This window comes from Callithrix jacchus, chromosome 14, assembly GCF_049354715.1.
Source record: "Callithrix jacchus isolate 240 chromosome 14, calJac240_pri, whole genome shotgun sequence".
NCBI classification, from domain to species: domain Eukaryota; kingdom Metazoa; phylum Chordata; class Mammalia; order Primates; family Cebidae; genus Callithrix; species Callithrix jacchus.
In genome coordinates, this window is record NC_133515.1 from 45,334,019 (window position 1) to 45,350,887 (window position 16,869).

Consider the following 16,869-nt stretch of genomic DNA (forward strand, 5'->3'; position numbering starts at 1 on the left):
GAAGAAAATCTGGGTTATTTTCTTTGGTCTGTTTTTTATATTTCTTTCTCCTCTTATTACAGGTAGAGCTGGACTTCCAATATATGCAGCTTCACACTGATTCACAAATGTTTCTATAGGACAGTTTCCTAAAATAGAAACAACCAAGTCAAAGGGCATACATCTTCAATATTGATAGCTGTGTTTCAGTTACTTTCCAGAAAGTCTTGACCAATGAACACTTCCTTGTTATCACTGAAAATCATAAATATTTTAGATTTCTGAACTTGGTCAAGAAATATTTCTTCATTTTAATTCTTACCTATGGTTACAAGAGTGGCTGAACATTTATATATACATTGGCAAACCGTTTATCTTCTATGAATTGTTCTACAAAAAGAGAAAAATTACCTCTCATCCATTTTTCTTTTACATTTTTAGGAGCTTTTTATATGTGTATATATATTATATGTGCTGCAAATATTTTTGCCCCATCTGTTGCTTCATTAAAACAAAAGTTTCTTAATTTTTACAAATGAAATAAGTTCCTTTCCTTCTTCTTCTTCTTGTTTTTTGAGACAGGGTCTCACTCTGTCACCCAGGCTAAAGAGAAGTGGCACAATAATATTTCACTGCAGCCTCAACCCCTCAGGCTTAAGTGATCCTCCAGCATCAGCTACCCAAGTAGTTAAAACTACAGGTGTACGCTGCCATGCCTGGATAATGTTTTTTCTTTTAATTTTTATTCTATGGAGAGGAGATCTCACTGTATTGCCCAGGCTGGTCTGAAACTCCTGGGCTCAAGGTATGCATCACCTTGGGCCTCCCAAAGTACTAGGATTGCAGGTGTGATTCGCCACATCTGGCCAATTTTTTTCGTTATAGATTTTGAGGTGCAGGCATTACTTAAAAGCACTTTCCTCAACATAAGTTTAGGGAGCACTTTACATTTCCTTCCTATATTTTAATTTTTCCCCATGTTTGCTTTTCAATTCACCTAAATTTTATTTTTCAGAGCATGAGGCAAGAGTATAATTTCATTATTTTTGAATTGTTCCAATTGGTTTAAAATTGCATTTTTATCATTAAATTCCTATATAGACCTGGATGTTTCTGGAGTCTCTTCTGTTTTATTTATTTAATTGTCTTTTTCTGCACCAATATCACTTAAAAAAAAAAAAAACACACATGTAACTCTATTGTTTTGATGTAGACATTTTAACATGGTAGGCAAGTCTCCCCACTGTTCTTATTCAAAAATTGATTCACCTACTGCAATTTTCTTTAAAATGAACTTTAGAATTAGATTGTAAAACTTCATATATAAACAATCCATTTGGACTTTATAAAATTTACAATTTGGGGAGAACTTATATCTTTCAACATTTCATTTTTCTATCTAGAAATATGGTGTGTGCATCTCCATTTGTGTCAGGCCCTCATGTCCCTTAAACTTTTGAAGTTTTAATTGTATAGATATTGTACAATTGAGGCAGGAGAATAGGGTCTGGAGGCAGGGAACCTAAGGCTAATTCACATTGATTTCCTAGAACTAAATCAAAAGAAAAATCCCAACTTTCCATGTCTAAGTAACAAAAGGACCAGAGGCTACACCCTTTGCAAACCCCCACCTTTTCTGGCAGCAAATGGAAAATTGAAAGAATCTGATTGGTTGCATAAAGCAATTGTCTTTTTCTGCATAAAGCAACCAATCTGATATTTGCATAGGAGTGTAACATTGTAATTTCACTGTCTGCAATCAGTCTGATTGATTGTGGACAGCAGGTATCAGTCTGATTGGTTGCCAGACTAATCAGACTGATGCCTGCTGTCCACAATCAATCAGACTGATTGCTAGCCAAGTCTTTGTTTGCATAGAAGTGCAACTTTTTAACTTCACTTTAGCCTCTGATTGGTTGCGGGAATCAATCAGTGTTTGCATAGCAGTTTGCAAAGGAGTATGATCTTCGTAACTTTACCTTAGCTTCTGATTGGTTGCTTTCCACAGCCAATCAGACTAATTGCAGGCCCACCATTTCATTTGCATGAGGTGAACACCAAGGGGCCAATGGTAAACCTCTAGGGGAGTATTTGGACCAAAGAAGATTCTGTATCTGGGGCCCTTGAGCCTGCTGCTCAGCCAGCTCCCACACTGTGGAGCATACTTTCATTTTCAACTAATCTCTGCTTTTGTTGCTTCATTATTTCCTTGCTTTGTTTATGGATTTGCTCCAATTCTTTGTTCAAAATGCCAAGAAACTGGACACCCTCCACTGGTAATGCAATTATGTTAGGTTTATTACTAGGTAGTTTGGGTTGTTAATCTTCTATATAAGATCTTTATTCTTTACATTTTTTCTGACTGTTTACTACTGATATGTAGGGAAACTTAATTTTGGCTGACCTTGTTTTTAGCCAATTTTTTTAAAAAATCATGTTTTAATAATTTTTCAGTTGATATTCTTGTGTTTCTTAAATAGTTAAACATGTTATATATAGTACCAGGTTCTTTTTTTGTTTTCCTATTCAATACATAATTTCTTAAGAAAGGGTTTTAGAAGAACACAAAAGAGTAGAGGTGATAGTGGACACCTGTGTCTTGTGTCAGACTTCACTGGGAACACTACTAATGTTTCCCTGTTAACTTAGAAGCTTACTGTGGGTTTCTAACAGGTACTCATCAAGTCAAAACAGTTTCATTCTACTCCTATCTTACCACTAATTTTCTTTTTATTAGTTTGTATTTTGAAGGGAGACAATGCAGAATTATCAGTACTTTTTTCAGCCTTTCATAAGATCATTAAGTTATTCCTTTAATTTGCTGATGTGATGAACTGTAGCAATAGATTTACTGATACAGAACTACCCTTAAATTCTCAGCAGAAAACCCTCCAGGTCAGGATATATTAATGCACTGTTAAAGTCAATTGAGTAGTTATTTAGAATTTTAATATCTATGTTTATATTGAGGTTACTTTATAAGTTTTATTTGGCTAATGTAAAGAATTGGAAAGTTTCCATGTTTTTTAATCTTCTATAAGAATTCTCATAACAGGCAAATTATTTGCTGAATAAAAGTCAGATATAATTAACCTATAATACACAATATTTAGTACTAAATAGGAGTAGAAATGTGAATACTTTCAATTTCCTTTGTGGCTATTAATCTGTTCACATTTTTTTTTTTTTTTTTTTTGAGATGGAGTCTCACTCTGTTACCAGACTGGAGTGCAGTGGTGTAATCTCGGCTCACTGCAACCTCTGCCTCCTGGGTTCAAGTGATTCTCCTGCCTCAGCTTCCCCAGTAGCTGGGACTACAGATGCATGCCATCACACCCAGCTAATTTTTGTATTTTTAGTATAGATGGGTTTTCACCATGTTGGCCAGGATGGTCTCAATCTCTTGACCTTGTGATCTGCCCACCTCAGCCTCCAAAAGTGCTGGGATTATAAGCATGAGCCACAGTGCCCGGTCTGTTCACACTTTTTAATATCTTTTAAAGTGCACTTTGGAAAGTTATTTTTTTTTAGAAAATCATATATATTTCTAGATTTACAAAATGACATGAAGTTATACATGCTCTTTTACAAAATTTTAAAACATCCATATTTATAGTTCTAACCCTTTTCATTTTTAATGTTTGTCTTTTTTTGCTAAGAGTTGTCTCTACTGTTGTCTTATTGATCAAGTCTGCTGGGTTTTCCTTTTTTAGTCTTTTATCTCAAGATTTTACTTTATTAATTAATTCTGTCCTGTTTTTGGCTAATTTTGATGCTCTGCTTTTGTCTAGCTCTAAAATACTTAGTTGATTATTATTCATCTTTTTTCTAATATATACATTTAAGGCAATATTATTTTTCTTCAAATATCTTACTTGCTACATAATAGTAACATAATACTCTAATTGTTGCTTATTTTTAAACAGTTTACAAGTTCTACGTGATGTATTTTTTTTTCAGAAGTATGATTTTAATCTATTCAGAAGGATTGATTAAAACATCACATCTGTTAGATTTATTTTTCCTGTTCTTTGGTTGTTTCTAATTTCATTACACCATAGGAGGTTTCCACTGTGGGCTCCAAAGACAAAATGACATTCATGGCACATACAAGGAAGTTTTCTGACAGTGTAGTTAGCACCAATATGAGCTGCTAAACTCACAGCTAATGAACTTTAAAATCTCAAGAATAATGTGTGACACTGATGCAATTACTGTGTATAATTTTAGAGTTTCAAAAAGTATTGGCTACTCATATTCTTGACTTTCCATCTTTTATGCTTTATGAAAAATGAAAGTCTCATAGATTAATACCAGACTTCAGAATGATTAATTTTCTTTTGAGGTATCAAAAACTCTGCTTGCTTTTCATTGCTGGGGCTGGACTGAACTTCTCATTAGAGATATATATGGAAGTAGGCTTATACTGCTTGCTTTCCAAAGGTGGCCTTCAATAGCATCTTATCCATGAACCAGAAAGTACAGTGTGTGTGTGTTTAATACTAATACTAGTGCCCCATCTGTGAGATTCTGACATAGTAGGTCTCTCATGGAACCCAGCACCTATTTTTTTTTAAAAGAACTTCACAGAAGATTCTAATGAACAGCTAGGGTAAGGATCACTATTAATAAATTTAACTAAATACAAAAATGCTAACAGAAGTACAAGTACCTATTTCTTAATTTCCACAACATTGTTACCTCTCTCTCTGTAGATTCCTTCTTTCTGCCTGGAAAGCATGCTGTGTTCCCACTGTAAAAACAATGCCACATAAAACAAACCTCCACTGATTTTATCATTTCTAAACTTCCCCAGAGTGACTGCAATCAATACATTTATTTCCTTTCCACCATTTCTTCCCGAACACCCTGACATCTGGCTTCTGCCCATGCTACTTTTTTGGTCATCATTGCTAATATCCAAACAGTCATTTATCCATTGAACAAATATATATTGAGTGCCAGTTATGTTCTAGACACTGTTCTTAATGCTGGAAATTTGGCAGTGAAAGCAATGGACAAATACCCTTGTTTTGATGGAGCTTACATTCTAATAAAGTGAGGAAAAAAATTAACAGAGATAAATTACACAGCACTTTGAGAAATGTATATTATGAAAAAAATAGAGCTACATATGGGAGATCAGAAGTGTGTATGTGGGGATGGAGTGGAGGAAGCAGAAATGTCAAACAGGTGACCAAGAAAGGCTTAGTCATTTCCCTCAAGGGGAAAACCTTTGAAGGAGGTGATGATCTGATCCATGTGATTATCTTAGGAATGAGCATTTGAGGCAGAATGAACAGCCAGGCCATAGACCTGAAGTCAGGAACACATGTGAGAAAAAAATTAGGAGGCCAATCCAGTTAGATCGGGGAAAGTGAAAAATAGTAGTAGGTGAGATTGGGGAGATAATAAAGACTCTGGCTTTGGCTTGAGTGAGGGACCACTGGAGGGTTTGGGGCAAGGATATAATATGATTTGACCTAAGCTATAATAGGATTACTCTGACTGCTGTGCTTTGAATAAACTTACAGGGGACCAAAGGTTGGATCAGGAAGCCCAAGTTGATAGCAGGTGGCACGCAGAAATATATCAGATTCTAGATATATTTTGAAAGTAGAATCAACAAGATTTTGCTGACTATAGAAGGAAGTGGTACTGAAGAATAAATATTTTTAAAGGTTTTGTGGCCTGAGCTAGGGCAGTTTTAGAAGAACAATTAGAATTCAGCATTAAATATGATGTGAAGGTTGAGGTGTTTATCCCATATTCAAGTGAAAATGTTGGGGAGGCAGTTTGGATATTTAAAAGCCTGGAGCTTAGGGAAAAGGTCTGTGCTTCAGATCCAAATTTAGGCATTATTAGCATATAGCAAAGAGCCACATGATTGCATAAAATCACCAAGGAAATGAGAGAGGAAAAGGAACTGAGGACCAAGAACTCTGCCCTGGAACACTCTACGTGTTAATGGAAAAAAATACCAATCAAAGAACACTGGGAATAAGGTGGGTAGAAGACTCAAGATATTCTAATTTCCTGGAAGTCAATGAAGGAAATGTTCCAGAAAGGTGTGAGTGACCTCTTGTTTCAAATGTTGCAGCAAGGTTGAGAAGGATGAGAGCTAAGAATTGACCATAGGATTCAGGAGAGTGGAAATCATCAATGCACCTGAAAAAAGCAGTTTCAGTGTAAAGGTGGTGGGAAAAGCTTGATTTTGTAACCAAGTTCAAAATCGTCCTGCTCACCACACAACAGCCAATGAGTAGAGAGACAAGGAGTTGGAGCAAGGAAGACAAATGTCGCAAAGCCAGTAAACTGAAAAGATGGCAGATTAATGTCCTAAAGTACCATCTTAAATCAGAACAAATTTCAGGCTGTTTTTATGTTAAGGAAAAAAGGAAGAGGAAGGGGTTGGGACCAAGAGGTGACCAATTAGTACAAATATCTAGATACCAGCAAGGGTCCAAGGAGGTTGGAAACTTCTTTGTCCTTGTTCAGGTCACAGTGCAGCTATAAATCTTTAATAAAACATAGTAGTTTACATACTTCCTCTATAATCCCAGAATTAGTTTCAAAAACTACATGATTCAAGTTTTTGCATTTAATTTCAGTGCTCTAAAATTATCCTAGCCCATGTGTAGCAATGGGTAAAGGCCCCTTAAACAAAAGTGGAATTCGTTATGTTAGTTCTTTTGAAGGATCTAAAGGAGAGGCATCGGTGACAGCAAGAATAGACAACCACACTTTTAAGGAATTTTGCCATTAAGGGGAGAAGATAAATAGGGTAGTAAAGCTGTTGCAGCAAGTGAATTAAGGAAAGTTTTTTTTTTGTTTGTTTCTCTTTAAGATCGAAGAAGTTTACATGGTGAAGGAAATGAATCAATACATCGGAAAAAAACTGATGAGATGAGAGAGGGAGAGAAATTACCAGTTTAACGTCCTTGAGCATGTAATGGATGACTGGATCTAGGGAAACAGTTTTAAATAAAATTATAAACAGTTTATCTATAATACCAGTGGAGAAGATAAGAAATTTGAGAAAAGCTGGTAAGTGGGTAGATGCAGGTGAGTGTTTGTAAAAGTTCTCATCCAATAGCTTCAATTATCTCGGTGACATCAGAAGCCAAATCTAATCTCAGTTCTTAGGTGTGTAACCATTCTGTAGCAACTGACAATATTGACTACTTCTTCCTTCTGAATATTTATTGTACTTTTAGCTCCTGTGACACAGAAAGTTCCTAAATTCCTCTTCTTGCAATTCCTCTGCAGAATCTTTTTATTTATCTTCCTATCCCTTAAATAATGACACTTAAGATCTTGTCCTCAACTCTCTTCTACCACTAACTCCTTTAGCGACTGTGATAGACATTACTAGTGTTCACTCTGTTTCTTATCTTTTCCGGACACCCGTTAAGTCTGTACTTCCCAAGCCTCTTCTAGTGGATAAAGCCATGTAACTTCTTCTGGCCAATGGGCTGCAACCAAGAGTGATGTCACTTCAGCCTGAAGCCTTTAATTACCACACTATAACCCTCTACTTTCTCTCTTCCCTTTGCAGTCATGATTAAGAAGGTCTCATGATCCAGATACCACAACTACAAGAAGATGGAGACTCTAAAAAGCTGGAATGCTGAGTTGCTACATGGAAGACCATGTCCTAGAGAGTCACCCAACACAGAAAATCTTGGTATAAGAAAACTTCCCTTGTGTTAAGGCACTGAGATTTTGGGCTTATCTTAGCATAACTAGTCTAACTGAATGGTACAGTGACCTACTGGGGTGGTTCTCAAAATGTAGAGCCTCAGGACTCTTTTCACTAAAAAATTACTGAGAAACCCAAAAAGCTTTTGTTTATGAGGGTCATATTTGTATACAGTTACCATCCTGGAGATTATAATTGGAAATTTTAAAAAATATTTATTCACTTAAAAGGAACAGTAAACCTATTACACATTAACACAAACATATGTTTTATACAAAATAATTATATATTTTAAAAAATTTAGTGAGATGAGTGGCATTGTTTTACATTTTTGAAAACCTCTTTAATGTCTGTCTTCTGTAGAAGACAGGCAGATTCCCCTATCTGCTCTCATATGTTGTTTTGCTTGAAGTACATGGAGAAAATCAGGCCTTACACTGATATGTAGTTGAAAAGGAGTGAGTATTTTAATAGGCTTTTCAGATCATGGTGGATATTCTTCTTAATATGTCACAAAAATAGACAAATGGCAGTTTCTGAAAAATTCGTTGAAATATGGAATCTGAAACCATATTAATAAACTTTACAGATTCTGTTACATTAAGCTCCATTGCTTCATCTTACACTTTGACTGGATCTCTTACCCATGCCTGTTTTTATAACATCATACACTGGTTATGTGGAAAATGTTGGCTCACTGAGTTTTGCAGATCTTCCAAATATTGATGCATTTTATTATATCATATCACCAACAATATCATTGAGTTTTGAAAAGCTATCAAGCTAATGATAGTGAATCCAAGTTTTTCCAAAATTCTGACTTTTGCTTAAAAGCTCAAATTTCAGCATTACAGCTAATACCATTGGTCGTTTTCCTTGAAAAAAGAGGCTCATTAGTTTATGTTTGATAAAATGTCTGCCAAATACTCAAGTTTGAATAACCATAGTATGTCTGCCAGTCATTCTTTCAAGTAAAAATTTTGTTCCATAAAAAAATCTGTTAGTTCATTGCAACTCAATCACACAAATATTTTTCTCATGACTGAGACTATACTTCAGGATAGAGCCAGAGGATTATTTCAATTATACTCTAGCATCCCCTTCTCTGACTGGCCCTATTCTATCCACTACATTATTTGAATGCTTGCCTCACTGCCTTTGTGAAATCTTTTATTGTAGATACCATTTCTTTTTCTTCCTTGTATCTTTCATGGTATTTAGTAGTCACTATTACCAAATGAGTAAATATCCTATTGTCCAGAATAGATAGTAAGCACATTGAACACAGGGACTCTATGTTATTCTTTGTATTGCAGATACATAAGGCAGTATCTTGAGCATAATAGAGTATAACTGTGGTTGTTTATGATGGTAGTTTATTTCGTACATTATATTAGGGTGGTCAATAATCATCTCAATCACAATTATTCTTTATCACTTTACTTTCAGTACATATTGTAGAGGTGCAGCTTTGTAGGCTGGGTTTGCAGATTGGCAGGAAAAGATCCCCCTCCCTGATATGCATATACCATTATGGACTCCTGGCCAACAGAGAACTAAATGGGAATGAAGTGGTCTCACAAAGCAGGGCTGGATGCAGCATGTTGGTGGACAGTTTCCCCCTCAGTGAGGTGTGTTGGTGACACTGAATAATTAGTTGTAAGAAACTATCCATTTATTATCAGCTTTACATCAACATTCTAGAAGAGTTATACTCACAATCTATCTGCTTTCATTACAATGAATGCTTAGAATCCTCTCATTCTAGAAACTCAGTATCAATAGGGTCATCCTCAACCTGGGGAAAAAAAACCAAAGTCAGTGTTTAAGTGTCCTGAAACTCTTCAGGTGTCCAGTTTCCCAGGGTCCTAGAAAACCCAGTACCCCTCAAAAGTTAAGTATTTTATTCTCTTTGTAGCAATCGTGAATGGAAGTTCCCTCATGATTTGGTTCTCTATTATTTGTGTATAGGAAAGCTTATAATTTTTGCACATTGATTTTGTATCCTGAGACTTTGCTAAATTTGCTTATCAGCTTTAGGATATTTTGGGCTGAGATGATGGGGTTTTCTAAATATACAATCATGTCATCTGCAAACAGAGGCAATTTGATTTCCTCCCTTATATTTCAATACACTTTCTTTCTTTCTCTTGCCTGATTGCCCTGGCCAGAGCTTCCAGTACTATGTTGAATAGGAGTGGTGAGAGAGGGCATCCTTGTCTTGTGCTGGTTTTCAAAGGGAATGCTTCCAGCTTTTGCCCATTCAGTATGATATTGGCTGTGGGTTTGTTGTAAATAACTTTTATTATTTTGAGATATATTCCATCAATACCTAGTTTACTGAGAGTTTTGGTAGAAGTCGTGTTGAATTTTCCAAAGGACTTTTCTGCATCTATTGAAATAATTGTGGGTTTTGTCATTGGTTTTGTTTATGTAATGGATTATGTTTTTTTTTGTTTGTTTGTTTGTTTGTTTTTTGAGATGGGGTTTCACTCTTGTTACCCAGGCTGGAGTGCAATGGTGCGATCTCAGCTCACTGCAACCTCTGCCTCCTGGGTTCAGGCAATTCTCCTGCCTCAGCCTTCCGAGTAGCCAGGATTACAAGCACGCGCCACCATGCCCAGCTAATTTTTTGTATTTTTAGTAGAGACGGGGTTTCACCATGTTGACCAGGATGGTCTCGATCTCTTGACCTCATGATCCACCCATCTCGGCCTCCCAAAGTGCTGGGATTACAGGCTTGAGCCACCGCGCCCGGCTGATTGATTTGCATATGTTGAACCAGCCTTGTCTCCCAGGGATGAAGCCAACTTGATCGTGGTGGATAAGATTTTAGATGTGCTGCTGGATTCGATTTGCCAGTATTTTATTGAGAATTTTTGCATCAATATTCATCAGGAATATTGGCTTGAAATGTTTTTTGTTGTGTCTCTGCCAAGTTTTGATATCACGATGATGCTGGCCTCATAAAATGAGTTAGGAAGGAGTCCCTCTTTTTCTATTGTTTGGAATAGTTTCAGAAGGAATGGTACCAGCTCCTCTTTGCACCTCTGGCAGAATTCAGCTGTGAATCTGTCTGGTCCTGGGCTTTTTTTGGTAGGTAGGCCATTAATTACTGCCTCAATTTCAGAACTTCTTATATTCAGAAATTTGTCTTTCCGGTTTAGATTTGGGAGAATGTATGTGTCCAGAAATGTAACCGTTTCTCTAGATTTTCTAGTTTGTTTGAGTAGAGGTGTTTATAGTATTCTGTTGGTAGTTTGTATCTCTGTGGGATCAGTGGTAATCCCTTTTATCATTTTTTATTGTTATCTATTTGATTCTTCTCTCTTTTCTTCTTTATTATTCTGACTACCAATCTATCTATTTTGTTAATCTTTTCAAAAACCAGCTCCTGGATCCTTAATTTTGTTATTTACCCAGTAGTCATTCAGGAGCAGGTTGTTCAGTTTCCATGTAGTTGTGCAGTTTTGAGTGAGTTTCTTAATTCTGAGTTCTAATCTGACTACACTGTGGTCTGAGAAACTGTTTGTTATGATTTCCATTCTTTTGCATTTGCAGAGGAGTGTTTTACTTCCAATATGTGGGCAATTTTAGAATAAGTACAATGTGGTGCTGAGAAGAATGCATATTCAGTTGATTTGGGATGGAGAGTTCTATAGATGTTTATTAGGTCTGCTTGGCCCAGAACTGAGTTTAAGTCCTGAATATCCTTGTTAATGTTCTGTGTCATTGATCTAATAGTGACAGTGGGATGTTAAAGTCTCCCCCTATTATTGTGTGGGAGTCCAAGTCTCTTTTTAGGTCTCTAAGAACTTGTTTTATGAATCTGGGTGCTCCTGTATTGGATGCATACAGATTTAGGAGAGTTAGCTCTTCTCGTTGCATTGATACCTTTACCATTATGTAATGCCCTTGTCTTTTTTTTTTTTATCTTTGTTGATACAAAGTCTGTTTTACCAGAGACTAGGATTGCCACCTAGCTTTTTTTCCTTTCCATTTGCTTAGTAAATATTCCTCCATCCCTTTATTTTGAGCCTATTGTGTCTTTGCATGTGAGGTGGGTCTCTTGAATACAACACACCAATGGGTCTTGACTCTATGCAATTTGCCAGTCTGTATTTTAACTGGGGCATTTAGCCCATTTACATGTAAGGTTAATATTGTTATGTGTGTATCTAATCCTGTCATTATGATGCTAGCTGGTTATTTTGCCTGTTAGTTGATGCAGTTTCTTCATAGTGTCAATGGTCTTTACAATTTGGTATGTTTTTGCAGTGGCTGGTATCAGTTTTTCCTTTCCATATTTAGTCCTTCCCTCAGAAGCTCTTGTAAGGCAGGCCTGATGGTGACAAAATCTCTCAGAATTTGTCAGTAAAGGATTTTATTTCTCCTTTGCTTATAAATCTTAGTTTGGCTGAATATGAAAATGTGGGTTGAAAATTCTTTCTTTAAGAATGTTGAATATTGGCCCCCACTCCCTTCTGGCTTCTAGAGTTTCTGCAGAGAGATCTGATATTAGTCTGATGGGCTTCCTTTTGTGGGTAACCTGACCTTGTCTCTGGCTGCCCTTCATATTTTTTTCTTCATTTCAACCTTGGTGAATCTGAAAATCATGTGTTTGGGGTTGCTCTTCTCAAGTAGTATCTTTGTGGTGTTCTATTTCCTAAATGTGAATGTTGGCCAGTCTTGCTAGGTTGGGGAAGTTCTCTTAGATAATATCCTAAGAGAGTATTTTCCAACTTGGTTCCATTTTCCCTGTCACATTCAGGTACACCAATGAAATGTAGGTTTGGTCTTTTCACATAGTCCCATATTTCATGGAGGCTTTGTTCTTTTCTTTTCATTCTTTTTTCTCTAATCTTGTCTTCATGCTTTATTTCATTAAGTTGATCTTCAATCTCTGATATCCTTTCTTCCACTTCATTGATTTGGCTATTGATATATGTGTATGCTTCATGAAGTTTTCATGCTGTGTTTTTCAGCTCCATGAGCTTATTTATATTCTTTTCTAAACTGGTTATTCTAGTTAGCAATTCATCTAACCTTTTTTCAAGGTTCTTAGCTTTCTTGCATTGGGTTACAACATGCTCGTGTAGCTTGGAAGAATTTGTTATTACTCACCTTCTGAAGCTTCTGTCAACTTGTCAAACTCAGTCTCTGCCAGTTTTGTTCTTGTTGGGGAGTTGTGATTCTTTGGAGGAGAAGATGCCTTCTGGTTTTTGGAATTTTCAGCCTTTTTGCACTGGTTTTTCCTCATCTTCATGGATTTATCTACGTTTGGTCTTTGATATTGGTGACCTTCATATGCGGTTTCTGTGTAAACATCCTCTTTGTTGATGTTGATGCTATTCCTTTCTGTTTGTTAGTTTTCCTTCTAACAGTCAAGCCCCTCTGCTGCAGGTCTGCTGGAGCCTGCCAGAGGTCCACTCTGGATGACCCTGTTTGCCTGGGTATCACCAGCAGATGCTGCAGAACTGCAAAGATTGCTACTTGCTCCTTCCTCTGGAAGCTTTGTCCCAGAGGGGCACTCACCAGATGCCAGCTGGAGCTCTCCTGTATGAGGTGTCTGTTGACCTCCGCTGGAGGGTATCTCCCAGTCAGGAGGAACAGGGGGTAGGGACCCATTGAGAAGGCAGTCTCACCCTTAGCAGAGCTTGAGTGCTGTGCTAGGAGATCCATTGCTCTCTTCAGAGCTGGCAGGCAGGAACATTTAAGTCTGCTGAAACTGTGCCCACAGCCACCCCTTCCCCAGGTGCTCTGTCCCAGGAGGATAGGAGTTTTATCTATAAGCCCCTGACTGGGGTTGCTGCCTTTCTTTCAGAGATGCCCAGCCCAGAGAGAAGAAATCCAGAGAGGCAGTCTAGCTATAGGGGCTTTGTCACGCTGTGGTGGGCTCTGCCAAGTTTGAACTTCCCAGTGGTTTTGTTTAAACTGTGGGAGGAAAAATGCCTACACAAGCCTGAGTAATGGTGGATGCCCCTCCCTGCAAACTCGAGTGTCCCAGGTTGACTTCAGACTGCTGTGCTGGCAGTGAGAATTTCAAGCCAGTGGATCTTAGCTTGCTGGGCTCTGTTGGGATGGGATCTGCTGAGCTAGGCCACTTGGCTCCCTAGTTTCAGCCCTCTTTCCAGGGGAGTCAATAGTTCTGTCTTGCTGGCATTCCAGGCGCCACTGGGGTAAGAAAAAAATCTTCTGCAGCTAGCTCAGTGTCTGCCCAAATGGCTGCCCAGTTTTGTGCCTGAAATCCTGGGCCCTGGTGGTGTAGGCACCTGAGGGAATCTCCTGGTCTGCGGGTTACAAAGACCATGGGAAAAGCGTAGTATCTGGGCCACAGTGCACCATTTCTTGTGGCATAGTCCCTCACGGCTTCCCTTGACTAAGGAAGGGAGTTCACCAACCCCTTGTGCTTCCCAGGTGAGGCAACATCCTACCCTGTTTCAGCAAACCTTCTGTGGGCTGCACTCACTGTCTAACCAGTCCCAATAAGATGAGAAAGGTACCTCAGTTGAAAATGCAGAAATCAACCACCTTCTGAATTGATCTTGCTGGGAGCTGCAGACAAGAGCTGTTCCCATTCAGCCATCTTGCCAGTCACAACTTCCCAAGTTTTGAAAGATAAAAGTAGTAAGTGAAATTGCAAAGCTCACATCTAGGATACTAGAAAAAAATAGCCATTATGTAATGGCTACATTTTTATTAATTTTTTTTGTTTCTCAAGGCACATTATTTTTATTTTCTTTTTTTTCTTTTCCTCCCAACCCCTCCCCACCTCCAAGGCACATTATTATTATTTTGTGTGTGTGTGTGTGTGTGTGTGTGTGTATAAAATTGCATTTTAAGTTCTGCAGTACATGTGAAGAACATGCTGGATTGTTGCATAGGTACACACATGGCAATGTGGTTTGCTGCCTCCATCCCCTTCACCTATATCTGGCATTTCTCCCCATGTTATCTGTCCCCAACTCCCTACCCCCCACTGTCCCTTCCCTAGTCCCCCCCACATACCTCAGTGTGTGATGCTCTGAGCCTCCCTGTGTCCATATGTTCTCATTGTTCAACACCCACCTATGAGTGAGAACATGTGGTGTTTGATTTTCTGTTCTTGTGTCAGTTTGCTGAGAATGGTTTCCAGGTTTACCCATGTCCCTACAAAGGACATGAACTCATCGTTTTTTTATGGCTGCATAGTATTCCATGGTGTATATGTACCACGTTTTCCCTGTCCAGTCTATCATCAATGGGCATTTGGGTAGGTTCCAATTCTTTGCTATGTAAACAGTGCTACAATGAACATACGTGTGCATTTGTCTTTATAACAGAATGATTTAGAATCCTTTGGGTATATACCCAGTAATGGGATTGCTGGGTCAAATGGAATTTCTATTTCTAGGTCCTTGAGGAATTGCCACACTGTCATCTACAATGGTTAAACCAATTTAGACTCCCATCAACAGTGTAAATGTGTTCCTATTTCTCCACATCCTCTCCAGCATCTGTTGTCTCCAGATTTTTTGATGATTGCCATTCTAACTGGCATGAGATGGCATCTCAATGTAGTTTTGATTTTCATTTCTCTAATGACCAGTGATGATGAGCATTTTTTCAGGTTTGCTGGCCTCATATATGTCTTCTTTTGAATAGTGTCTGTTCATATCCTTCACCCAGTTTTGAATGGGTTTGTTTGTTTCTTGTAAATCTGTTTTAGTTCTTTGTAGATTCTGAATAGAATTCCTCTGTCAGATAAGTAGATTGCAAAAACTTTTTCCCATTCTGTTGGTTGCTGGTTCACACTAATGATTGTTTCTTTTGCCATGCAGAAGCTCTGGAATTTAATTAGATCCCATTTGTCTATTTTGGCTTTTGTTGCCAATGCTTTTAGTGTTTTATTCATGAAGTCCTTGCCTATACCTATGTCCTGAATGGTTTTGCCTAGGTTTTCTTCTAGGGTTTTTATGCTGTTAGGTCTTATGTTTAAGTCTTTCATCCATCTGGAGTTAACTTTAGTGTAAGGTGTCAGGAAGGGGTCCAGTTTCTGGTTTCTGCACATGGCTAGCCAGTTTTCCCAACACCATTTATTAAACAGGGAATCCTTTCCCCATTGCTTTTGTCAGGTTTATCAAAGATTGTATGGTTGTAGATATGTTGTGTTGCCTCTGATGCCTCTGTTCTGTTCCATTGGTCTATATCTCTGTTTTGGTACCAGTACCATGCTCTTTTGATTACTGTAGCCTTGTAGTATAGTTTGAAGTCAGGTAGCGTGATAACTCCAGCTTTGTTCTTTTTGCTTAGAATTGACTTGCCTATGTAGGCTCTCTTTTGGTTCCATATGAAGTTAAAGGTGGTTTTTTCCAGTTCTGTGAAGGTCATTGGTAGCTGGATGGGGTAGCATTGAATCTATAAATTACTTTGGGCAGTGTGGCGATTTTCACAATATTGATTCTTCCTAACCATGAGCATGTAATGTTTCTCCATCTGTTTGTGTTCTCTCTTATTTCATTGAGCAATGGTTTGCAGTTCTCCTTGAAGAGGTCCTTTACATCCTTTGTTAGTTGTATTCCTAGGTATTTTATTCTCCTTGTAGCAGTTGTGAATGACAGTTCATTCTTGATTTGGCTCTCTTTAAGCCTGTTATTGGTATATAGAAATGCTTGTGATTTTTTCACATTGATTTTATATACTGACTTTGCTGAAGTTGCTTATCAATTTCAGGAGATTTTGGGCTGAGATGATGGGGGTCTTCTAAACATACAATCATGTCATCTGCAAATGGAGACAATTTGACTTCCTCCTTTCCTAACTAAATACCCTTTATTTCTTTTTCTTGCCTGATTGCTCTGGCTAGAATTTCCAATACTATATTGAATAGGAGTGGTGAGAGAGGGCACCCTTGTCTAGTGCCAGATTTCAAAGGGAATGCTTCCAGTTTTTGCCCATTCAGTATGATATTGGCTGTGGGTTTGTTGTAAATAGCTTTTATTATTTTGAGATATGTTCCATCAATACCTAGTTTATTGTGAATTTTTAGCATAAAGCACTGTTGAATTTTGTCGAAGGCCTTCTCTGCATCTATTGAGATAATCATGTGGTTTTTGCCTTTGGTTCTGTTTATCTGGTGAATTACACTTATAGACTTGCGTATGTTGAACCAGTCTTGCATCCCTGGGATGAAGCCTACTTGACCGTAA

The 16,869-nt window shown here is 37.8% G+C and overlaps 1 long non-coding RNA gene across 1 annotated transcript in view; it reads left to right on the forward strand.

Moving 5' to 3' along the window:
* The window catches only part of LOC144579277 (uncharacterized), a 38,774-nt gene extending 27,259 nt beyond the window's left edge, over positions 1 to 11,515 (forward strand). The window contains exons 2-3 of the long non-coding RNA XR_013526540.1: positions 6,827 to 7,026; positions 7,538 to 11,515. This is a non-coding gene — a long non-coding RNA (uncharacterized LOC144579277). The remainder of the gene's footprint in view (positions 1 to 6,826; positions 7,027 to 7,537) is intronic.
* Positions 11,516 to 16,869: the final 5,354 nt, after the last annotated feature.